Source organism: Tupaia chinensis, unplaced genomic scaffold, assembly GCF_000334495.1.
Source record: "Tupaia chinensis unplaced genomic scaffold, TupChi_1.0 Scaffold000270_1, whole genome shotgun sequence".
In the NCBI taxonomy this organism is placed as follows: Eukaryota; Metazoa; Chordata; class Mammalia; order Scandentia; family Tupaiidae; genus Tupaia; species Tupaia belangeri.
The window spans coordinates 1,673,999-1,701,708 of record NW_006159750.1 but is presented as its reverse complement, the minus strand read 5'-3'; the positions used below and the strand labels follow the sequence as shown (position 1 = coordinate 1,701,708).

General features: G+C 36.5%; 1 pseudogene; it reads right to left on the bottom strand.

Moving 5' to 3' along the window:
• Positions 1–949: 949 nt before the first annotated feature.
• Positions 950–21,052, bottom strand: LOC102487109 (40S ribosomal protein S2 pseudogene; annotated as a pseudogene).
• Positions 21,053–27,710: the final 6,658 nt, after the last annotated feature.

Genomic DNA, 27,710 nt, shown 5'->3' with positions numbered 1-27,710 from the left:
ATGTGAGATTGGGAATAATTGAGGACCCAGAAGTATATTTCCTTATTTTGTCCATACCCATTTTAGTCTAAACTACAATACTCACATGAAGATTTTGTGTTTAAAAACATTTGGGCTTTCTTCTTAATTATTCTGTGGTCTACTCTATTAAATAAATCAAACACATATATCTCTTAGAAATAATCCCCTTCCAGTTCCAACTGTGAGTAACAATGTTGTAGGGTAATGCTCTGAAGTCTTTTTGAGGTTTTTACAAAGGGCCTTACAGCTGTATTCTAGATTTGATCTTGAGCTTAATTCTATTTTTACTGTTAGCACCATGGGTGTCATTTTTGAGAACTTCATATCCTTTGAGAATCTTTTTCTAGCTACAGATGAATGAAATTAGAAATATTATTATTCCCCAGCCAAGAAAATTCTGGTCTGAAAAATCTTTCTCTAGATCGTGCTTGAAAAATAGAGCAGTTCCTTTAATTCATCTCTTTGTAAAGATACTTCATGATACTCAGAAAAGAAAATTATTTAATCTTCTTAACCATATCCATAAGCTTACTGGATCTATTTTCTTTCTCCTACATTATTGCAGAAGACCATGTTGTCAAGTTTTCTACTTCTACATATCACAGGTTTCATTTCCTTCAGTTTTCAATAAATTTTTTCTTGGTAAGTTTCCAGTCTCCACCAGAGTTTTTAATAGATTTTTACCAAACTCTGTGTCCCAAGGCCATTGTCATCCATTTTGTTTTGTCAGAACATGACTTCTACATACCAAATTGTTTTAGTAATCTACTGCTATAGTACATACCAAACTCCTCCCAAACGTAGAGACTTGAAACAACAAGGACTATTTATCTGCACACAATTTCTGTTGAGGATATGATTCCAGGACAGCTTAGTAGATTTTCTTTTTTTCAGGCTCAGTTGATTTTATTTTTCTCATATGAGAACCCTACATTGTGGTCACATCTTGAGTCAGGTTCCTCTGCACAGCAACTCTGATGTGGAACTTGCCAGATAATCAGTAAATTTTGGATCAGGAGACTTGGTGAATGTGATCTCTTTCCAGAGGTAGGGAGTCAGATAGCTGTAGGTCTTAGAGATGGCATCAAAATTGACCTTGGTAAAGTTGCCCAGGGTGGCAGTGCAGCTCTTGGTTGAAGTGTAGCAGTTATCTATGCCGGCTATCAGTAGTACCTTCTTGGGCACAGGGGCCAAGATGATGCCAATGCCACTAGGGGCAGGGATAAGACACACCATTACAGAGCAGAGGGATAGTCTGGGACTTGCTGATCTTGTTTCCCCAGTGGTCTCTCTATACAGTGATGATGAAGAGCTACACCAGGATGGCAGCCTCTTAGATGGTGTTGGCTACCTCCTTGGAGTACTTCCCACCCACACATGGGCATTGTATTCCCCCATGGTGGCAAGTGCTTTGAACCTGGTCCACTGGCCAGCACAGGTCTGCTTCTACATAGACATGATCTTCGAAACTTCATCTTTGAGAGATGCTCCCTTGAAAGTCAATAATCTCAGACTTCCTAATAGGCAGGGAAAAAAGATAAGTTTCCTCCAGTGGCTTGATCTTCAAGTCACTGACCAGGCAGCCTTGCTTGGTGACCAGGATTCCTCTTTGTTCTTGGCCTATTGTTGGTGAGTTCTGTGGCCTCAGTCTGTGTTGATCTTAGCCATGGCTCAAGCCCTAGAGGCCACTACCAAGTCTTGCAGAAGCTCTCATTCCAGAGCTCCCATGGCTTCTCCAGCTGCAGTGGTATCATCTGCCATTTGGTGTTTTCTCAGAGAAAAAGCCATCTCAAGATCTTTAACCTTAATCACATCTGCAAAAAATCTTTTGGTAAAATGACAAATTCACAGGTTCTTCAGATTATGTTTGGAAAGTCATTATTTGTTCTGCCTACTACATACACATACAACTTTGCATGATGATGGGTGTCCATGAGCTATGTTGCGATATGTTTCTCTTCAATAAATTACAGAGTAAAACTTCTAGAATAGTTTCTTAGGATGAAAATAAAGTCTGATATTTCATGTGCCCTTCATTCTTGATCCTGCGTCATCCTGCTTTCTGAAACATGACAAACTAAACTAAATCTCTAAGAGCAGGTAGACAAATGCTACAAAAGAGAAAGTTAGGGGTCACCATGCAGTCTCTAGACTGCCTACATCTGAACTTTTCCTATGGGGGGGAACCTGTTAATTTATTTATATTATCATTTTATTAGATTTCTCTTATAGCTTTTGGACAAATTCCTAGCCAATATGCCTCATCAAAGTAAAGCTGACTTGGTCTTTATAAAAGTGAAAGATGTATGTTAATTGCAGGATGAGTTTCATTTTAATGACTGAATTAGATTATCCATTCAGCAGTCTTATTCACTGGTAGCATGCTGTCTTGAACCAGTTAAATCAACAAAGTGTACAAACCTGGACAAGTTAAGTTATCTAGAAAGACAATGCAGAGTTGATGTTCAATTAACAGCTTAACTGTAATTAAGCCAACAGTCAGACATCAATATAAATGTCAGTATTATAAGAAAATAGATTTTGCTGCTAGAATACTATGGTAATAAATTTAATGAGAATTGTAATTGCTTTTTGAATCAGCAAATCTTAGCTGCCATGAAGAAATATTAACATTTTAAATTTGTGACATATACATTAAATTTTATATCTTATTAAAAAATTATTCTCATGTAAAATATTTGATAAATTACATAATGTTCTAAGGTATTGATAATACTAAAATAAATAGAAAATCTTTGAGAGCTAAATTTATAATAAAGTCTAACCATACTTCTTTTAGGTTAATCAGAACATCAAATACTACTGTATTGTTCATTTTTTATTATCTTCTTTATAACAGTCTAAAGTTTAACATTTATGTATTACTGTGGAATGTTATTTTATTTATTCATTTATTTATTTACTCATTTATTTATTTGTTTATTTAGGAGAGGTTTTTGCTATAGGATGCGTGTGCTTGCCAGAAACACAGAGAGACAGAGAGACAGAAAGCGAGAAATCACCTCCCAGTGGGGACGGCCACGCCGCAATCCCTCCTCCTTCATTCTCCTCTTGGTATCTTGGGCATTCGTGCACATGTGCCTAGCGTGAATTTAAGCCACCAGGTCCAGGACTCGAACCTCACTCGACTACATGAGAGTCCAACAACATAGCCATTACACAACTGCTGGTCCTGAATGTTATTTATTTTTAAAAAGGAGCAAAGTTTCACAGTTGTAGGTCAAATCAAGTTATTTCCTAGAGGAATTAAAATTATTATTATTATTATTATTATTATTATTGGAGAGGTTTTTGCTATAGGGCACGTGCACTCACCAGACAGACAGAGAGAGACAGAGAGATAGAAAGTGAGAAATCACCCCAAAGGGGGGATGGCCACGCCACAATCCCTTCTCTTCCGTTCTCCTCTTGGGATCTTGGGCATGCACACATATGTGCCCGGCGTGAATTTTAAGCCACCGGGTCTGGGACGCAAACCGCGGTCAACTACATTGGAGTCCAGCGACATAGTCATTACGCTAACTGCTGGTCCCAGAAATTAAAATTTTTGAAATGACATATCACATTGTGTTTTAGCTTATTTTTCACATTTATGAAAAAATATTTATTTTTAAAATTTGAGATAAATGTCAACTCTTGGTAGTATATGCTTTGTGAATCATTTCTAATAAATACATCACTGGGTTAGTTCTGTACTTATTATTATTTTGCTACCTTGGACACACAACAAATATTATCTGTCCTAAGATGCCTAGTCTAGTAACACTTATTGTGTTATGAATTGGTGAATAGGTTTAGTTTTATAGGTTGGCTTATTCATCCATTTTTGTTTATCTCTTTTACAATTGAAATTCATAGATGGTAGACAGATTTTATATGCTATGCTCCTACTATATAGTACACTAAGACCATTAAAAAAATGTGTACAGATCTAAAGTAACCCAAACAGCATAGTACTGGAATAAAAATAAAGACATAAGCCAATGTAACAAAATAGAAACCAGAAATAAATTCACACACAATTAACTGATTATCAACAAAGATGCTAAGAATATATACTGGGGAAAGGACAGTCTCTTTTTGTAAAATTTTACTATTATTTTTTTAATTTCAAGTTCTTTTATACATTCAATCACGTTATTTAGCTTACAAAGTGAATATTCCAATATGTGTTCATTTCTTCCTAGTCCAGTTGATAATACAAGAAAATTATCTTCAACAGATAATACCACATTTATTTGTCCCATTAAAGACAGTCTCTTTAATAAATATTTCTGGGAAATTGAATATCTCTATGCAGAATAATGATATGAAACCCTCTTTCTCACCATATACAAAAATCAACTCAAAGTATATAAGTACATAAATGTAAGAATTGGTAACTGCATAATTACTAGAAGAAAGTATAGGGAAAAACACTTCAGGACATTGACATGGGGAAGATTTTATAAATAGGACTTCAGAAATGCAGGCAACAAAAGCAAACATAGAGAAATGGGATTTCATTAAACTAAAAAGCTCCAGCATTGCAATTACAACTGTCAATAGAGTGAAGAGACAGCAATGGAAACAACACAGCACAGAGACAACCTACAGATGGGAGGAAAATAATTGCAAGCTATACTATACATCTGACAAGGGATTAATAATAAAAATATAACAGGAGTTCAAACATCTTGCTGAAAAATAAAAATAAATTAATTAATTAATAAAATGATTAAAAAATGGACTATTGGGTCCATCACATGGTCCTTAAAGAAAGACATGTTAATGTCCAACAAATACATAACGAAATGCTCAGCATCACTAAATATCAAGGATATGCAAATCAAAACCACAGTGAAGTACCTCCTCACCTAGTTAGAATGCCTTTTACTCAAAATAATAAATAAATCAAAGTATGACATGTGCTGGTAAAGATGCAGAAAAAGAATTCTTGTGCACTACTGATGAGAATATAAATTAATATTGTCATTACTTAAGAAAGTATGTAAGTTTTTCAAAAAACTAAATTTGAACTACTTTATAATCAAAAAATCCTACTACTAGATATATATGAAAAGGTAAGTCAGTATGTCAAAAAATATTTTCACTCCCATGTTTATTGCAGCATAATAGCTAAAAGATGCAATCAAATGGACATTGATGGATCATGTCCATCTATAAACTAATGAATAAATAAAATGTGGTATGTATATATAATGGAATTCTTTTTTCTTTTTGAGAGATTTTCACTACAGGATGCATGCACTCACCAGAGACAGAAAGTGAAAATCACCCCCCAGGAGGATGGCCTCGCCTCAGTTCCTTCTCCACCATCCCCCTCTCAGGATTTTGGGCACAATAGCACATGAACCACTGTAGCTGGCCACTGGTGTATTTAAAAAATACATATTAATTTAATTTAATTTATTTTAAAATATGTATTTATAATAATTTATAATTATTATTTTTCAATTTTGACCAGAGAGAGAGAGAGAGAGAGGGAGAGAGAGGGAGAGAGAGAGGGCAAGCTTCCAGATTCAGGATGCAAACTGCAGTCAGCCATGTGGGACCCAATTTTATTATTACTAACATATTTTTAAAATTTGCTATAGGGCACATGTGCTTACAAGACAGAGAGAAAGCAAGCCACTAGGTTTGGGACTCAAATCACATGCTTATAAATAAAGTTTTTGTTGTTGTTGTTGTTGTTGTTGTTGTTTTTTTTTCAGGAACTGGCTATCCCAGAAAGGGGCAATCTCTTCTTTAGTTTGTAAAATCCCCAATGCCAGAGCATCAATACCACAGAAATCTAAGAAAATACAGAACTGATGATGGTATTGATCACTGAGATCTGGATCACAGAAATGAAAACTGGTCTGTCCATAAAAGGTTGTGAAGTGAGAAGGTAGGACTATTTATGTGATATTAGTGCATTTTAGACCCCCTATAATTTGAATATTTTATGCTCAGTACTCTTAGGCATATTGAACAGTAAAAGTATATACTTAAAACTTTTAAATGCTAATAGAAAGGTTTGGTTGTGTTTTGGTTTTTACAAGACAAAAACCCTTAATAAAAACAAGTCTGACAGCATTCAGCAAAATTATTGAGAGAATTTAGCATAATAAAAATGTCACACTTGTAATTTTTAAAAATTTTGAATGGTGTTATGATCATTAAGAGACACAATAGGCCTGTCTCATATTTGTAAAAAAATCTGTTTGCTTATCTTCTCAATCAACTGGAATGTCCTAAAGAGATATTTGAGCTGATGAGATAATGTCATATATATTACATTTGCAATTTTCATAAAGCTATAATCTTAAAATATTATAAATCAATCAGTCTTTTGGATATTCTTCTGATACAGCTAAAAGCTAGTAGTATGAGTTTTTTAATAAACCTGTGGGTTTTTTTCTGTATATATTTCTCTCTGAAACAAGTATATATTCAACTGATTTTACCTTAAACTGTGAGACCTTTTTATTGAATTAATTTGATTTAGTTTCCCCAAAGCACCCTCATAGAGTTATCATAGTGCCTGATAAATGCATGGTAATTAAAGAAGCCAAGATGGCTAGATTTTGATGAGGAAGGAGAGAAGAGCACTTGCAATTCAGAAAATAGATAAATGGACAGATTAGGTGCATATTTAGGAGGAAGTAATGTCAGGCTATATTTATGCATTTGATGTAGGAGCTGAGAGGGAAAAATGTTGAAGATAACATTCAGTTTTCTGGATTGAGCATATAGGCAGATAGAATATGCCATCCGTTTATGGAACACTGGGTCAGGCAGATTTTCAATAATCTGGAGAAATATAATTTCTACTTGGAACATATTAAGTGTAGATAGTTCTGAGTATTCAGAAAGATCCAAGGTAGGTATTTCTCTAAAGCAAACTCTATGTGGTATAAACTTAAGGGCTTAGCATATAGGTACATTTGTAGGCATATATGCTATTGACAATTATTGAGAACACATACACACCATATAGAGAATATTGACGAAAAGGAGAAAATAACCTAGAATTCAGTTCAGAAAATAAATATACATTGGAGTAGAATTCTGAAAAAAAATTCAAGAAATTGCCAGTAACATAAAAAGAACATTAGGCAACAGCAATGCTATGAAAGTCAAGATAAAGAAGGTTTCAGAACAATACATTTTCAACTAGTTTGAATACAAAATTTTTGTGGTACTGAAAATAAAATTACATATTGCTTAATAACTTTGGAGGTATGAAAGTGTAGAATGAGGTATAATAAGAAAGTCTATAGTTGGAAAGATAAATGGAAGTGAGATGTGAAGTCAATGTGTTGAAAAAAATCTTTGCATAGGCTTCAAATTAGAGGAAGAGTAAAAAGGTAAAGTAATGGCTAGTTTGAAATCATAGCAAACAACTCAAGAAAATTCAGGTAAATTTTGCTTGTTCTTGCTGTTTTGTTTGTTTTAAGTTACCATGATTGGTTCCCTTCCAAAAACCTGACCTTCGAAACTTTGCTCTGATTGACCACTAGAATCCCTCAAATTTGCATATCCGGCACCTCATGATTGGTCCAAAAGCAACCAATCATAACCCACCGTTAACAACCAATCAGGGCCCACCGTTAACAACCCACCAGAGTGTATATAACCACGATGCCTGGCCCACAGTAGCCAGAAGACGATGACGATGATGACCAGGAAGACGACAACTGAAGAGCCTGAAGAGCTGAAACACCGTGCAGTCTCCAGACGACCCTGAAGATCCTGAAGAGCTGACACTGCATCGTCTCCAGACGACCTGGGAGACCCTGAAGAGTTGTAACACTACATCGTCTCCGGACGACCCTGAAGAGTTGTGATACCGCGTCGTCTCCGTGCTGCTCAGAGTAGACGACGCGACCCTTAAGAGCTGTGACACTGCGTCGTCTCTGTGCTGTACCGTGCTGCCCACAATAAACAGACGACACTGTCGTCTCCGTGCTGTAACACTACGCTGCTTGCCCCGGCTCTCACTCCTTCACTCAGGAAACCCATTTGGGTGTCCCCTCCGGGTCGGGACACCTGGCGCCCGAACAGGGATGGGACACCTGGCGCCTGAACAGGGACATATATATATGTCAATGATTGAACTCTTAGGAGAGTGTGGAGGTAAACAAAGGGAGACGTTTCTGAAGAAGGTGAGAGGGAATGTGATTTATAATGTAAACGGAAAGTTTAGCTTGCTAGCAGTAGAAAACTCTGTTATGACAGGAAGGAGAAAATGGGACAAATATAAAGCTGGTTTGTAGATTAGTGAATGGAAAGCCTTCTATTAACTTAGCAAATCATGAAGCAGTATCATCAGCTATTCTTATGTGTGCTGGAAAAGGATCATTAGAGGATAGTGCAGAAGACAGGAAACAATAAATTCCATGACTGAATAGGGGGACTTAGGTGGTGATATATAATTATATTGCTAGGGAGTATTTGTGTCTCAAACAGAAATGATAATAATAAATATATAACTTATAATCATGTAACTGATCTATCCCGTTGGATATTTTTCCACTGATGTTTAGCTGGAGAGTGGAAAACAATTGCTGTAAATTCATTTATTAAAAGCTGAGGTTTGTTATTGGAATGTATTGAAAGTTGGATGGGTGAGTATATAAGGTCATGTATTTTTTTTTTTTTTTTTGCTATTGGTCACATGAAAGTGAGAAATCACCCTTTGGTGGTTGGCTACACTATGATCTCTTCACCATTTTCCTTTTGGGATTTTGGACATAAATGCACACTTGCCTAGCATGATTTTAAATCCTCTGGGTCTGGGACTCAAACTGCAGAGTTGGCTATGTGGGATCCAGCACCTTAATGTCCATGCCATTTGCCGGTCCCACGAGACAATGATTTTAATGTTGACATATGACTCTAGGCTATTGGGTTGTCAGGGAAGTCATGAAACATTTTTGCTTAGAAAAACATGTCATGATTTTCCCAACAGCCTAATAAATTAATCTGGAGAAATAAGACTGATGGGTTCAGGGAAGGTAAGAAGAAGTGGCATAGAACTCTTTGTAGATTAAAGTATAGTTCCATGTTGGGTACTTCGCCAAGCACAGTGAAGGATTTATGTGGTTTTGATGAGCTCATTGGATGCTTGAATGTCCGTTTGGAAAATGGTACCATTTTTAATGATGACAATGTTAAGAAGGTTATACAGGTTTAGGTAGCTGATGTAACTGATGTAGATAAAGAAATGATAATATTAAAAAACTGAGAAGCAACTCTAGGGAAGGATGATCTACTTATATAAAGAAGACATCCAAAGGTGGTAACAGGATATTGATGTGATGACAAAGAATATTAACAAAGAAAGGAGTAAAGGCTTTCAATAAACAATGTAACATTCAAGAAAGTTAGTCTATGATCTCAAAAATACAGAGGAGCTAGCATGAGCATTATGTTCCAAAACCAATTTGTTGATATTAATCAGGTGTCCTAGAATTCAATTCATTTCTGAAATTAATTATTCAGAGTTAGTGTCAGAACCCACAAGTTAAAGGCCAAGTCCTTAAATTAGGACATTAACTACAGATTTAATGTCAAATCCCACAAGCTGGTGATCCTGTAGTCTTCTAAGGATCTTCCTTCATTCTGATATCAGTTATGAGAGAGGTCCTTAGGCTATCTATTGCTCTATATGAATTAATTACAAATTCAGGGATTCCCACAACCCTCCTTTAAGAGTGATATCTGTGAGAATGACGCACAGCACTCACTGAAAGCACTATACTTCCAATTACAGACTCATTATATGGGATACAACTCAGAATAGCTAAGTGGGAGAGACAAAGAGATCAAGTTCCGGGTAAGTGGGGCACAAAAGACCCCTTGTCCTAGAGTCCTGGTTGACTAAACAATTGACCATGTGATGAATTCAATCTCTGTTCTTCCTACACCCCCTAGAGGTCTGGACGTGTGATGCTGAACATTTGAGCCTTCTAATTATGTGGTTGTTTTTTTTTTAGCTACCAGTCACCATCCTGAATCCTTTCTAGGGGCCCCACCAGTAATCACCTTAGGATAACAAAGTACTAAGACTCAGGAAATTCAGTATTTTCTAAGTACTATGCTAGGAACTGGTATCCAAGATCAAATATATATTTTTATTATACCACAGGGGAATAAAAGGAGGGCTTTTTGTTTGTTTGTTTTCAAAAGGCCAGTCATAAGATGAATTCTTTGGGGTTATACTTTCCCACAACCCTCCTTTAAGAGTGATTATCTGTGAGAATGACGCACAGCACTCACTGAAAGCACTATACTTCCAATTACAGACTCATTATATGGGATACAACTCAGAATAGCTAAGTGGGAGAGACAAAGAGATCAAGTTCCGGGTAAGCGGGGCACAAAAGACCCCTTGTCCTAGAGTCCTGGTTGACTAAACAATTGACCATGTGATGAATTCAATCTCTGTTCTTCCTACACCCCCTAGAGGTCTGGACGTGTGATGCTGAACATTTGAGCCTTCTAATTATGTGGTTGTTTTTTTTTTAGCTACCAGTCACCATCCTGAATCCTTTCTAGGGGCCCCACCAGTAATCACCTTAGGATAACAAAGTACTAAGACTCAGGAAATTCAGTATTTTCTAAGTACTATGCTAGGAACTGGTATCCAAGATCAAATATATATTTTTATTATACCACAGGGGAATAAAAGGAGGGCTTTTTGTTTGTTTGTTTTCAAAAGGCCAGTCATAAGATGAATTCTTTGGGGTTATACTTTATTCAATACAATCCAAATGTGTAATGCTATCACATTTTCTCAGCACCCATACCATTCTTTGATGTAAATCATATGATATAAACTATTAATGAGTAACAGCAGTGATTAGATTTGTTCCTTCTATTGAAAAAGGAAACCATATTTTTTGACCATGGAGCAAAGCAATTTGCAGATTTTGACTTGTAGAATCTTTAGAACAAGCTATATGGGTATCAAATAGAGACCCAAAGTTTAAACATTAGCATTTGGTAAGCATGAATTGGATTTATTTTTGACCCCAGAGTCCAAGTTCTTCACATTAGTTCTCTAAACTGAAACACAGTTGAATCATGAATGAGAATTATTTTTGTTTCTTAAACAAAAGACTCTCTAAGGGAATTTCTTATATTATTTTTAATATCTTCTACAGTGGCTCCATATGCAGCTCTAATACACAGGCCCCTGTAATCCACAACATCAACCCTTGCTTTTAGCATACATCCTTAGGTTTCATTTCATTATTTTGGCTATCTGTATGGTAGGACAGATCAAAGTTAATATTTTAAAAATATTAACTAAGATGTATGTATGTGTGCTTATTATATGAGTGTGTGTGTGTGTTTGTGTGTGTGTGTGTATTTAGAGAGAGAGAGAGAGAGAGAGGGAGAGAGAGAGAAAGAGAGAGAAGCTTAGGCTAGAAATTTCATTTTATAAAAAAAGTTAAAAAGTATTCATTATTGAGACCAGCAGTTGGAGTAATGGCTATGTTACTGGACTCTCATGTAGTTGACCTTGGTTCAAGTCCCAGACCCGGTGGCTTAAACTCACACAGGGTGCATGTGCATGTGTGTCCAAGATCTCGAGAGGAGAATGAAGAAGAAGGGATTGCAGTGTGGCAGTACCCCTTGGGGGGTGATTTCATAATCCTATCTTACTTGCCTTTCTCCCTTACATTAAAAGCTTCATAACTCCAATGTAAGCTCACAAGAGAGGGAAGGATTTGTATTTTTCTCAGCCTCTTGGCTTATCAGTTGATTCTTGATGGAATGTTCTACCAGCTGAGAGCTTGCTTTGAACAGTTTTCTATTTTTGTAACCCCCTGGGAGTTTTACTGTCATATTTGTTTAGGGCCAGTAGGTATCTTACTCAAACATGGATACTTGTTAAATTATAGCAAGAACACTACCAAGCTATCTTAATAAACATTATTTAATTGGTGTCTGATTGCCAAAATTACTCTCATAATGACATAACATTTTATAATCTGATAGAATTTTATTTTTAAGAGAGATTTTTGCTATAGGGTATGTGTGCTCGCCAAGAGACAAAGAGATACAGAGAGGGAGAAATCACTTCCCAGAGGGATAAGCATGCCACAATTCCTTATCCTCCATTCTCCACTTGGGATACTGGGCATGCATGCACATGCTCCCAGTGTGAGTTTTAAGCCACTGAGTTCGGGTGTTGAATTATCATTGACTATGTGGGTATCCAGTGACATAACCATTCCACCATCTGCTGATCCCAATATTATATCTTAGTGTTGGTTTTTTTTTCTCTCCTTTCTCTATACATATATTATCTGAAATAAGACCTTGATCATACTAGAAAAATGGTTCTCAAATGTAATTTCGTTGTTGTTGTTGCTGCTATAAGGTGTATCTGCTCACCAGAGACAGAGAGAGAGAGAGAGAGAGTGAGGAATATAAATAATACCCCCTCTCCCCTGGTTGGATGGCCACGCCAAAGACCCTTCTCCTCCATTATCCTCTCAGGATTCTGGGCATGTGCACACACATAGCTGGCATGTTTTCAAGCCCCCAGCCTGGCATCCAGCCATCTTAAAATCCATGCCACCTTCTGGCCCCACCCAGAGTGTAATTTTAACCAATCATATAGCTTAAATGATTCTTAATACTATAAATTAAAAAAAATAACTAACAATGTCATACAAGATAATTTTCAATATAAAGAACATTTATCAACTTGGGTCATTACAACCATTAAAAGGAGGAGGAAAGGTGCTGACCTAATTAACTTTGAAAATGAGTGGAATCTGTAAGACTAAGAGCAAAATTAGCTGCACATTCACATAATTTAATTTCATTTATTAATTATTAAATTTAGTATTAAATTTATTTCCAGTGTGTCTATACAACTTAACAATTCCAATGCTGCTATAAAGAGCAGAGTGAAATTGTGCAAAAATTCTAGACACACGCAAAAAGAAAAAGTAACAGAAAGAAAGAAGAAAGAATAAAAAAAGAGAAAGCAAAAAGGAAATAGTGAAAACAAATTTTAGAAGCTATTACTGAGCCAGATTAAGACTTGAGTTACCATCAGAGATTTCAGGAAATCTATAACATTGTAATTTTTGTATTTAAGTCAAAACAAATTTTTTAAGAGATTTTTGCCTTAGGTAACTGTCCCTACCCGGGGGTCAGCCGAACGGGTTTCCTGAGTGAAGGACTGAGAGCCGGGGCAAGCAGCGTAGTGTTACAGCACGGAGACGACAATGTCATCTGTTTATTGTGGGCAGCACGGTACAGCACAGAGACGACGCAGTGTCACAACTCTTAAGGGTCGCGTCGTCTACTGTGAGCAGCACGGAGACGACGCGGTATCACAACTCTTCAGGGTCGTCCGGAGACGATGTAGTGTTACAACTCTTCAGGGTCTCCCAGTTCGTCTGGAGACTGCGCGGTGTTTCAGCTCTTCAGGCTCTTCAGTTGTCGTCTTCCTGGTCATCGTCGTCTGGCTACTGTGGGCCAGGCATCATGCTTATATACACTCTGGTGGGTTGCAAACGGTGGGTCCTGATTGGTTGTTAACGGTGGGCCCTGATTGGTTGTTAACGGTGGGTTATGATTGGTTGCTTTTGGACCAATCATGAGGTGCCGGATATTCAAATTTGAGGGATTCTAGTGGTCAATCAGAGCAAAGTTTCGAAGGTCAGGTTTTTGGAAGGGAACCAATCATGGTAATTGTTTGCTCTCTGAGAAACCTCGGCAGACTCGCTGGTGCGCAGCTTCCCACAGGTAACGTGTACTAGCTGCAGAGAAATAAACAGAGACACTGAGAGGGAAAAAGAGAAATAGCCCCCTGGGAGGATGGCCACACTGCAATCCCTTCTTCTCCACTCTCCTCACAGGGTCTTGGGTACACATTCACATGTGCTCAGTATGAGTTTTAAGTCATTGGAATTGGAACGCAAACCATGGCTAGCCATATGGGAATCCAGCAACATAACCACTACGCCATCTGTAGACCCTCCCAAAATAATCTTTAAGACATACAATGTTAACCTTGATCACCTAGCTGAAATAGCATTTTTTGGGTTTCTCCACTGGAGAATTATGTCTCCCTTCATATTTTATTTCTTCTTTTTTTTTTTTTTTTGAGAGGTGATATTTTATTTCTTGAAAAGTAGTCACTAAGTGCAACCCAAATTTAAACAGGAGTTATGGGTGGCTGGAATTATACCACTATGCAAATGGATAGCTCACAATGAAGCTGAATTTCCTACTGGTGGAGAGTGAATTTACTGTATGCAAGTGCAGAAGTCTTAAATTAACCAAGTCATAATAGATTAGAGTCAGAAATATCAGACAGACATGAATTTGTACTGTTAATTTAATAAAACATAAATAGAGATGTTATATATAGGAAAATTTGTTAGAATACACAGACTGTATACACATAAACTTTTCTCCATCAGCTCAGAGGACCTTTAAAAAGCAAAGATGACCTGAAGCAACAAGTATACCTGTGCCTACATGTACTGATTTATAATATGATTCTCTAATGAAAGGAACCAGGACTTCTTGGAGAAACAGCTGATTCTAGGACTGGGATTGGAAATATGCAGGTTGATCCTGGAGTTTTTGGTGTCCAAAAGTAAGGAAATGTCAAAATAAGCAATCAAACAAGAAAAAAAAAGCACATATTAGTGGTGGTATGTTAAAAAGTCAAAAGAACTGGCCTGGCCCCATGGTCTAGTGGATAAGGAAACAAGATCCCAACTGCATGGCTTGAATCCTGAACCAGTACTCATGCAACATGCCCAAAATCCTGACAGGATGGAGAAAATGGAGAAGAAAGGGTTGAGGCATGACCCTGTCCCATTGGAGGAGGAGTGCTTTCCCCTTCTCACTCTCTTTTTGTCTCTGTCTCCCTTTCTGGTTATAAATAAAAATAAATAAGTAAATAAATAGTTATAAGAACTAATTTGAAAGATACCCAATAGCAAAAAGTCACAAAAGAGCTCTAAATGGTCCAAAGCTAGAAAAAATTGAGCAATACAATTAGCGTAGCAGTGGATTTTAACCAAAAGCATAAAATAAATCTCCATGAGTCCATATTGATACACATAATAACCTAAGTAAATTAATAAGTCAAAACAACAAACCTATTATTAAAAACACTCCAAATAATTTATTCAGAAATTCTCTCAAGAAGAGAAAACATAACTCCCATTTTAAAAAATTTGGGTCGCACTAAGTGACTACTCATAAAGAAATAAAATATGGAGAGATGCATAATTATCCAGTGGACAAACCCAGGAAACACTAGCTCAGCTGGGTGGTCAAGAATAATATCTTATATCTTAAGAATTGTTTTTAATTTAAATATAAAAATTCAAATATTAAAAATTTCCTGAAATACTTAATGATAACTCAAGTCTTAATATGGCTCAGTAATATCTTCTAAAATTGTTTTCACTACTTTCTTTTTCCTTTTTTTCCTTCCTTCTTTTGTTAGAATTTTACTGAATTTTACTCTGTGATATAAAATATTCTGGCAGATACAAACAAAGGAAATATTTCTGAGTCTCCTAAAAATAACATAGATCAAACTTAAACATTCAAAGGTAAAATATAGGAAAGAATATTGTAGACATCCATGAGAGAAAAAAAAAAGACTAAATCACCTATGTCACAGTATTAAAATATAGGACCCTTAGGAGGTAAGTCATGGGGTGGAGTCCACATGGATAGAATTATACCCCTTATAAAATGACTTCAGGGAGTGGGATTGGCCTTTTCTATCTTTTTCTGCCATGCAAAGACATAGCATTTATCTTTACAGAGAATGTAGCAACAAGGCAACATTTTTAAAGCAGAAAGCCACCTTCGCAAGAAATTGAATCTACTGAAACCTTGATCTTGGACTTTCCAGGCTCCAAATGGTGAGAAAAAAATAATCTATTGTTTACAAATTACCCAGTTTGAAGTATTTTGTTACAGTAGTCAAAATGGATTAAGACTATCATCTTTTGCTTTTACAAGGTATACCACTAGTCCATTACAGAAATAATATTATGCTCATTGGACCATGTGAGCAAAAAAGTGGCCAATATTCTGGATTTATTAGCAAGGCCTTTGTGTGACAGTGAGTGGGAAATAAATCTAACCAAAATTTATGAACTTTCTACTTCAGTGAAATGTTTCGGTGTCTTTTTGTGTGGAGGATATTGAGATATCCCCAGAAAAGAAATGAATTGTTGCAACTGGCATTTCCTACAACCAGGAAAGAGGCATTGTGTCTGGTGTGCTTCTTTATACTTTAGTGGCAATATATTTCTGCTTCGAGTGTGTTACTCTGGTCCATTTTCTGAGTTATCAGAAACCTGCTAGTATTGAGTGGATGTCAGACCAAGAGAAGGTTCTTCAACAGGTGTAAGACTGCTGTGCAAACTTAGGCCATGAGCCATCAGATCCAGTGGTGCATGAAGTGTCCATAGCTGTTTGATATCTCCAATAGGCTCCAATAGTTGAATCCCAGCACAGGTTTTTATGACTTTTGAAACCGAACCTAGACATCCTCTGTGGATACTTCCTTCTTTTGAGAAAGAACTCCTGTTCTGCTACTAGGCCTCAGTAAAAAGTGATACTTAATTATGGACCACCAAATAGGACCTATGGTCATAGGACTCAGCTATCCATTATGAACTGGGTGTTACCTGGACCACCAAGCAATAAAGTTGGGCATGCAAGGCAATACTCCATCATCACATGAAAGTGTATATACATGATTGAGCCTTAGTAGGGCTTGAAAGCATAAATTACATGAAAAAGTAACCCAGCTATCCATGATCCCCACTTCTGCTACATGGTCTTGTCTCTTCCATAGTGCACCTATGGCTTTATAGGGACTTCCCTATGATGATTTGACAGGAAAGGAGGCCATTTACAGATGCTTGGGTATTGTGCTGGCATAACCTGAAAATAGCTGCAGCACTCCAGTTCTTTCTGAACATTTTTAAAGGACAGAGTAAGGGGAAAACCTTCCAGAACCTTAAGCAGCGCACTTGGTTGTTCACTTTGCTTGGATGGAGAAATGGCAAGGACTGTAATTAATTACTGATTCATTGACTGTTTCAGAGGGTTTGGCTAGATGTTCAGAGACTTGGAAGAAACATTGAAAAATAGATGACAGGTGGAAGAGGTATGTAACCAGAACTCTATGAGTGGGCAAAAACATGAAGATATTTGTATCACACATAAATGTTCATCAGAAGTTAACCTCCGCAGTCGTGGATTTTAATACTTTAATGCAATCGTGATCATTAAAAATGTTTTTGTTAGTGATGGACTGAATATATGTTAGTGGTCTCATAAGATATAATAGGCTAGGGATGAGCAGTTGGCATAATTGCTGTGTTGCTGGACTCCCATGATATCTCCAATAGGCTCCAATAGTTGAATCCCAGCACAGGTTTTTATGACTTTTGAAACCGAACCTAGACATCCTCTGTGGATACTTCCTTCTTTTGAGAAAGAACTCCTGTTCTGCTACTAGGCCTCAGTAAAAAGTGATACTTAATTATGGACCACCAAATAGGACCTATGGTCATAGGACTCAGCTATCCATTATGAACTGGGTGTTACCTGAACCACCAAGCAATAAAGTTGGGCATGCAAGGCAATACTCCATCATCACATGAAAGTGTATATACATGATTGAGCCTTAGTAGGGCTTGAAAGCATAAATTACATGAAAAAGTAACCCAGCTATCCATGATCCCCACTTCTGCTACATGGTCTTGTCTCTTCCATAGTGCACCTATGGCTTTATAGGGACTTCCCTATGATGATTTGACAGGAAAGGAGGCCATTTACAGATGCTTGGGTATTGTGCTGGCATAACCTGAAAATAGCTGCAGCACTCCAGTTCTTTCTGAACATTTTTAAAGGACAGAGTAAGGGGAAAACCTTCCAGAACCTTAAGCAGCGCACTTGGTTGTTCACTTTGCTTGGATGGAGAAATGGCAAGGACTGTAATTAATTACTGATTCATTGACTGTTTCAGAGGGTTTGGCTAGATGTTCAGAGACTTGGAAGAAACATTGAAAAATAGATGACAGGTGGAAGAGGTATGTAACCAGAACTCTATGAGTGGGCAAAAACATGAAGATATTTGTATCACACATAAATGTTCATCAGAAGTTAACCTCCGCAGTCGTGGATTTTAATACTTTAATGCAATCGTGATCATTAAAAATGTTTTTGTTAGTGATGGACTGAATATATGTTAGTGGTCTCATAAGATATAATAGGCTAGGGATGAGCAGTTGGCATAATTGTTGTGTTGCTGGACTCCCATGTATTCAACTGTGGTTTGAATCCTGGACCTGGTGGCTTAAACTCACACCAGGCATGTATGCATGCGTGCCCAAGAGAAGGAGAAGGGATTGCAGTGTGGCCATACCCCCTAGTGAGTGATCTCTCATTTTCTGTCTCTCTCTCTGTCTCTTTGGCAAGCGCATGCACCCTATAGCAAAAACCTCTCCAAAAAAAATAATAAAAGATATAATAGGCTAATAGGCTATATCATATAGCCTAGATGTGGTAGGTTTTATTATTTAGGTTTGTATAAGTATACTTGATGATGTTCTCACAAGACAATCATCTAATGATGCACTTCTCAGAATATATCCCCATTGTTAAGTGACACATGACCATAATAAAGTGAATAGGATCATCTATTTATAGATACAACCATTCTCTTTACTCAGCCACCACCAACATCAACCAATGGGGCTTATGAACAAACTAGTTCCCACATAGGGATGAGGTGTTATGCATACACTCTTAGAAACTGAATTTTACCCACTGATGCCAAGCTAGTTACAGCAACTTATTGAGTGTCCAGTGGAGGAAGCAGAGACCAACATCAAGTCATTGATATGGCACCAATATCAAGGACGGTTAGCCTGCAAGCAGGTGATTATTTTGTACTGCTCTCAAAATGGAAAGGGCAGCTGTTTTTTGTTTTGTTTTGCTTTTGTTTGTTTTGTTTTTACCTTAATGCATGTGCACTCACCAAAGAGAGAAACAGAGACATAGACAGTGAGAGGGAAAATGGGAAATCAACCCTCAGGGTAAATGGTCATGCTGCAATCCCTTCTTTTCTCCTGGGATCTTGGGTATGCAAGCACAGCATGATTTTCAAACTACCAGTATGGGACTTGCGTGGCAGTGGGCAATGTGGTAGTCCAGGGACATAACCACTGTGCCGTCTGCTGTCCCTACAAAGATTGCATTTTGTTCTTACTAGAATACTTACTTTGAATATAAACTTGCCTTATAAAAGCAATGCTTTTATCCAAAATATCATCTTTGAACTTAGAGAATAACTCACTTACCATTATGATACTCCATATAGCAGTGCTTCAGACCAATGAACTCACTTCATAATAAAACATTTGTGGCAATGGATTTATTTACTATGTTTCTTATAACCCCAAATCAACTGGCTTGATATAATGATAGAATGGGCTTTTGAAAACTCAGTATTGTTCCAGTTAGGTGGCAATGCTTGGAGGGCTGGGGCAAGGTTCTCCAGAAACCTGTACATTATCTGCATAAGCATCTTATATGCGGTGTTGTTCCCCCTATAGCCAGAATTAGTGCGTCCAAAAATCAAAGAGTGGAAATGGGAACTGCACCTTTATTATCCCTGGTACCTTACCAGAGATTTTTCTACTTCTTAATCCTATGACCTTATACTCTCCTGGCCTAGAAGACTTAGTTCCAGAGGAAGGAATGTTTCTACCAAAAGACACAATGACAATGCTTTTTTTTTTTTTTTTTTTTGAGAGGTTTTTGCTATAGGGCGCGTGCGCTCGCCAGGCAGACAGAGAGAGACAGAGAGACAGAAACCAAGAAATCACCCCCCAGGGGGGATGGCCACACCACAATCCCTTCTCCTCCATTCTCCTCTAGGGATCTTGGGCACGCACGCACACGCGCCTGGTGTGAGTTTTAAGTCACCGGGTCCGGGACGCGAACCGCAGTCGACTACGTGGGAGTCCAGCGACATAGCCATTATGCTAACTGCTGGTCCCAACAATGACAGTCCTTTTGAACTTGAAGTTCGGAATGCTACCACCAAATTTTGGGCTCCTCATGTCTCTGAATCAACAGATGAAGAAAGAAATTACTTGTAATTGGATGATTAATTCAAAATGTAGGTAAGGAAATGTATGGCTGGAATACAGACGATTTCTTACAGTGTCTCTTGGTATTACGGTGACCTGTTGGTAAAATCAATGGACAATGACATCAGCCCAATCTAGGCATGACTACCAATGGCTCGGACTTTTAAGAAATAAAGGTTTAGATCATCGTACCAGCTACAGAACCTCCATCAGGTACAGAATCTCAACCAGGTGAAATTTTTTGATATCCGAACGTTTAGTATGAGCTATTGAGAAAAGTTATTGTAGCATAACTCAAAGGCTTTACTGCCTCTTCTGAGGAGTAGAATATGTTCAGCTACAGACAGGACAGCTGTATTATTTTAAACATAATTATGACCTTGCCATTGTCTTTATTTGAAAATTACATATGGTTTAAGAAGATAAATATGGGTGTCCTATTGATAAAGCAAATTAACTGGATAAGGGGGATGCGGGGATGCTCAGATATCTGGTTAAACAAAATTCTGGTTTGCCTGTACAACTGTAACAAGATGAGATTAGTATTTAATGGGTGTCCTCAGTGAAGCAGACTGACCTCTATGTAGGTGGGCATCACCTAACCTGGGGGCCTGACTGAAACAAAAAGTAGAGAAAGAAGAATTTCATTCCCCTCGCTTTTTCTGTCTCAACAACGAGCTCGGACATCTTATCTCACCTCAGCAATGATCTAGGACATCTTACCTCATCTTCCTCTGGCCTCGGACCCTTGCAATTGACTCCACTGTCTCTGTGGCTCCCACGCTTTCAGACTTTGGCTGAAAAACTGTCTTTCCTTCATCACTACCATACAGATAGCAGATCATGGCAACTCTCAGCCTCCATAATCACATGCACCAATGCAACATAAATACATCTTAATTATGTATTGTAAAAATTGGGCGTACTCAAAACCAAAACACAAGGAAACAATTATTTTATGGACCTTGTTCTTTATTGGGAGGAGAAAGGCAATTAAATATGGTATATGTGAGATGGCATTAGGTCAATAAAAGAAAATTAGGTACAGTAAGGAACCAGAGAATAAAAGTATTATTGACTTTTTAGGAGAGCTTTTTAGTTAAGCACTCTTTATAAAGTCATCTGGAGAAATACTGATATTTTCTGAAAATTATTTGAAAGTCCACTGTCAATCTGTGAGACAGGAATATAGCTAAAAAAGAGAAAAAATAATGTTGGGACATATAAGCCAATATAAGAACTTTAAATTTTATTATTACTAGAAGGAAAGCCATTAAAGACTTTGAAAAATAGTAGTGACATGATTCAATTTACATTTTCTAAAGTTTTTCAGGATCTATTGTGGAAAATATTCAAAAGCTAAGAATGAAATTATAGACTATTGGTATTGCAAAATTTCACATGAGCTATGAAGGCTACCTGGGCTGATGTGGTTATGATGTAAATGGAGAGAAGAAAAAATGAAATTCTACCTACTTTATTAAGGTAGAGATTCTATGATAAAATGAAGGTGACGGAAAGAGATGTTAAAAATTGTCCAAGTGATTGGGACCAGCAGTTAGCCTAATGGCTATGTCGCTGGACTCCCACGTAGTCAACCGTGGTTCGCGTTCCGGACCTGGTGGCTTAAAACTCACACCGGGTGCATGTGCGTGCATGCCCAATATCCCGAGAGGAGAAGGGATTGTGGTGTGGCTATACCCCCTGGGGGGTGATTTCTCGCTTTCTGTCTCTCTGTCTCTCTCTGTCTGGAGAACGCACATGCCCTATAGCAAAAACCTCTCAAAAAATAAAAATTGAAAAAAAAGATTGTTCAAGTGATTACATTCAAGGAAAGTGGGAAAGAGAGTTGCTGTTTTCTAATATGGAGAAGGCTGGAGAGCACTGAGATTTAGAGTAGGAAAATCAAAAGTTTAGTTCTGGACATACTAAATGTGAGATGCTTTTAGATTTCCAAGCGTGAACCAAACACTTGGATACAAAAATCTTTCCAAAGAGTGATAAGAGTTAGATACGAATTGGGAATCGTCAGAATAGAAATGGTATTAAAAACCATATGCCTCATGAGATCATATACAGAGAGAAATGAATAGCCTTAGACTAATTATTTCCAAGAATAGCCACAGAAACTTCTGGAGCCAAAAATCATTTTTAGCAATTTGTCATAAAGTTTCATATATTTCTTTGTATGTATGTATGTGTCTGTGTAGATGAGAAGGTGTGAACTGTGTGGGGACAAGTAGTTGTCATAATATTTAGTTGTCTCCAAACAACAGAGATCAACACTTTAGGGGTCTGCTTATAATTTATAATCCTCTCCCATGCTTTCTCTCTGAATGTCTGCCTCCCTGACAGGTACTTTCTTGTTCAAGTCTACCTATTTTTTCTTCTATGGAGTTCAGAGTCTCTCCTGCAACTAGCCCTCAGATGCCATTCCCATTGTTACAAACAAAACACTGCTGATTTTTGCCTTTGTCCCTCATAAAGTGCAATTACTTTGGACAACTATCCTGTTTAATTATTTTTAAGAAATTCAGTTGCATGCACCTTCTCTCAACATCTTCACATACTTTGGTTTTACCTTCAGTAACTTTGACCACCTTTCCTCATGTGCACTGGTTCAAGAGTATAGATCTCTCATAGTTTCAGAGAAGTTCACAAATCTGTTCCTCATTTTTGTCACTTTGATATTATGTTCTGGCAAAATAGGCTTCAACTCTTAATGGTGAATATATCTGAAGATAAAAATAGATTGTCTCCTGGCTTATTGTAAAAATACTTTTATTTGTCTTTTCTGGACATATCTGCCCTTTCTATTTATTACTAGCCTAGGACTAAAAAATATTAACTTGAGTTGACCTTAATAACAGTTTATAAAAGTGTACAGTTTACTTAAATTTTCTTTTATCTGACCTTTACTTGACTTGGTTAAGATGAATTGTGCTGGCCTATCTTGTAGAATTTTATTATTTTTTTAATCTTATGTTGGCCTTGTCATTTCCTATATAATTTCTCAAGAGTAACATTATTTATAATCTTCTGAGTATACTTTTTAAAAATAGATTCTTCTCATTGATTAGGATATTTTCATTATACCTTACAGAGACTTTGAGGTGAATCATTTAAGCTCTAAGACACAACAGGTATTACATTTCTTAACAATTATTTCATAGTTCATGTTTCATGTGTGAGGCACAGAGCTAAAGAACATTTTTCTCCCTAAAAGTGCCAGATTTTGGAAAATGTCTCTGATTATATTATATTTTCCTTTTAATAACTAAGTCTGAAATTAGAATGATACATATATTTTCTCCTAGTTGGTTTCTACCCAACTGTCACACAACATGAGAATTTAGATTTTTTGCACTTTAGTACTGTATTAAATAATATATACTGAATGTTTTTGCTTTTCTGGTTAATTTTCAGACTATACCCTCCACTTCTATATTTCTGTATTTACAAATCCTAAATGTATTTTTTGAACTAGCTTCTTAAATCTACTTATTTTACTGATTCAAAGGGAAACACAAACAGCTTTCACTAACATATAATTTGAGTGTTTGCATCTGATTGATTGCACTTGAGTAAATATATGTCTGTCTTACAATGTTAAACATATAAGCAGCAGTGTTTATGCTATTTGTCTTATTAACTACTGGAAAATTCATCATGTATCTCAAGGTCTGTACGGCTTATTTAAAAATTATGTGTAAAGTTTTGAAGAATAAAAATGGTTTGACAAGTAGGCAGTCCACAAAGAAACTTACGCATCAAGGGAAGAAGATCAAACAGGAATATAGCAGGCATATTCACACTGTAGGCAGCAGTGTCTGGCTACACTCCAAGGGGTTGAAAGAACAAGCAGACATGAAATATAGAGAAAGAATAGAGACATGAATCTCAAGGTGGAGAAATGAAAGACCATTTGACATTCAAAACTGATTTTTTTTTAAATTTTATATTTTTGACACGTAGTCAGTAAATTCACCTCAGTTTAACATAGTTAATTCAATTAAGCTGTTTTCTTAAATCTGAGGAGAGCAGCAGAAAAGGGTGTATCAAAAAATGTTACTGCATAACAATATAAATCTTGTATTTTATTTTTTACCAGTTGTTAAAACATGTAAGCTACAGTCCACAAATTATATATACTTATAAGCCATTCTAATATAGTATATATTAGAATGCCCCTTTATAGGTCTTTAATTTTTATAATAGTATTTAATATGTTTTAAAATATTATTACAAGGCCATTTTTTTTTAAAGAGGTTTTTTGCTATAGGACGCATGTGCTCGCCAGAGAGAGAGAGAGAGACAGAAAGCAAGAGATCACCCGCAAGGGGTGATCTATTTCTTCTATAAGCAAAGGAAAAAAAGGGGGAAAGACAGGCATCCCCAACAGTTACAATCCAGCCCCAGCTTCAACCAGTCTAGATTATGAGAACAAGCTCGTACCCACAGTGTATAAAGAGGTCCCGACATGAGCCTGAATCTCCCCAAGTGTGTGTAGCCTTGCCCAGCATTGTGGTACTGCTGCACCATCTGACCTGAGAATACGTGCTCTTTACATTCTGGTAAGTACTGACAAGTTGTCCTTCCAAAGGCTACGTCAGACTCCTTCCACTGGATAACTTCACTTTTGAATGAACAACTGGCTACATTTAAAGTTGTCTTAATTTGCATGACCTTTCTAAATGTTGACATGGCAATTAATTTCATATTTTTATTAGCACCTTATATATATTTTCTATGAATTGACTGAATATTTCTGATATATATTTTCTACGGATCTCTTAGCCCATTTTCTACTTAATACTACTTTTTTTTTTCTTTATAAAGGCAGTTATTTTCTCCTATTCAGTCTATAACTTCTGAATTTCATTTTATTCTGGAAAATTATCCCCATCACCAAAGTTTAAAACAAAAATTTTAAAATATAAATAGAGTAAGTTTATTTTGTTCATTAATATATAACCAAATATAAAATGGGCCATGGCATCAATCTCCATCCCTATGTTCTCAAGAAACTGATAAATACTTAAATCTCAGATTTATTTATTTATTTATTTATTTATTTATTTATTTATTTATTTATTGGAGAGGTTTTTGCTATAGAGTGCTTGCGCTCACCAGACAGACAGAGAGACGGAGAGACAGAATGTGAGAAATCACCCCCCAGGGGGGATGGCCACGCTGTAATCCCTTCTCTTCCATTCTCCTCTCGGGATCTTGGGCATGCACACACATGCTCCCGGGGTGAGTTTTAAGCCACCAGGTCTGGGATGCAAACCGAGATCGACTACTTGGGAGTCCAGCAACATAGCCATTATGCTAACTGCTGGTCCCAATCTCATATTTATTTTTGTATTTGACCCAACTCTTTATAAAAATTTTTATTTATTTATTTATTTATTTTTGCATTACTGTTGAGTTGATTTGACCAGGGGATAGCATTAGTGATTTCTATTGATATCAAAATAATTTCTTTAAAATGTCCCATTAATATTGTAACAGTAGGCACTTTAATATGAAAAAAAAATGTATTCTTTCCTAGTCTTCATCTTATTTCACTGTCAGGCAAAGAGTTGTAAATTCTTTGCTCTTGGATTGTGATTTGGGAAAAAATTAATTGGAAGCATATCTTGGAACTTTATGAGAATCAGCCACAGGAGTTTTACATTCTCTCTATAGTTAGTCCTGACTAGGCATTCTTGAAGTACAGAATAGAAGGTTACCAGGAATCATGTTGTCTGTTAGGGAAAAAAAAAATTAAAAAATCTACTGGGGTCTTTGCTTAGGACAAGCAAATATAAACATTATAGCTTTAATGAGAGTGTAATCATTTAATTTTGAGTGTTATCATTCTCAGTTGTTGTATCATTCTGGCTCTTACTTCATGTGTTTCAAATAGGATGATGTGATTTATATACAACATTGAACTGTGACTCAATCCTGAAAGAATTTCCGTAGAAAACGTGATCTTTTGCATTCAATCAAATTAATGTATTGTTTTTATGTCTATTTTATACTAGTGATTTTCTATTTAAATAAAATTAAAAGCATTTTCAGGCCAAATGGCTTATTTAATTTTTTTGCTTTTTTCTCAATCAGCCAGAATTTTCTATTATGTATATCTGTCTTATGTTTTCTTGTATCAATGCTGCCCCTTTAAAATGTTTGCCTTCATAATGTTCTTTTCCAGAAGAGTAATTAAGTACATGGAAGGTCATAGAAATGGCTTCCAATATGGCAAGGAAAGGGCAATTTCTTACCATTTGGGGAAGAAAAAGTAGCAAATGATCTGAGTTAGTTTGGTCTGTGTTTTATACAGTTAAAAACAGAGATGAGATAGAAATAAATTTTATAGAAGACAAAAACAAGTTAAAGCTACAGGATATCATCCCTCAACATTTGAACACTTCAACTACTTAAACAATGTCAAAGACTCAGTTGCATATCCCTGAAAAAAGTTATAAAGACTTTCTAGAACTTAAAATATCAGGCCAAGCCACATAAAATATAATCTTGGTTCTATTAGTACCATCAACATAAATATTAAAATGGAATTTGAGATTTAGTAATGAATATTGTTATTTTCCTTCCTTAATATACAGAATATTGTTACTTTCCTTCCTTAATATACAGGAGTTTCCTAATCTGAGCATTAGATATTTTTAAAAAAGGCTACTGTAATGCTAACCATAAAGAATAATAAATGTATTCTATATATTCTGCATTATTATAAATTTATGCATTATCACTTGTTAACAATGAGTTAACCCTAGTGATTTTTACTTGTTCCAGTGTGAATTAGTGTGTTTCAATGAACAAAACACAGTAAGTGATTGGGTCTTATTTATCATCGATGTCAATGTGTTCACTTTGATAGATAGTCACCATTAGGTTAACCAGAGACCCACATTCCATTTTCTTCTTTGATCTTCAAAAATTTGTTTCAGAACATATTCTATTTTGTATCTTTTCTTTATTTTCTTTTGTTTTCCCCAGGATTTTTTTTTTTAATTTATTAATTTTTTTTGAGAGGTTTTCATGATAGGGCATGTGTGCTTGCCAGAAAGACAGAGAGAGATAGAGAGACAGAAAGTGAGAAATCACCTCCCAGGGGTATGGCCACTCTGCAATCCCTTCTCCTCTGTTTTCCTCTTGGGATCTTGGGCACGCACACACATACGCCCAGCTTGAGTCTAAGCCACTGGATTCGGGACTTGAACAGCGTTTAGCTATGTGGGAATCCAGTGACAGCCATTACGCCAACTGCTGGTCCCAGAATTGTTTATTTTTATCAAGTATTACAAATTTAAAAAATATGGAGATATATAGCAGTATTGTTTATTATTGTTGCTCTTCTGTAGTGTTTTGACTAAAGATAAACATTGTTTTCTGACCTGAAATTTCTGAGTCCATTATAATCCATTTGCTTGGTATACTTTTGACCTTCTATTTTTTTTCTTTGTGAATGATGTCACTGCCTTTTCTACAATA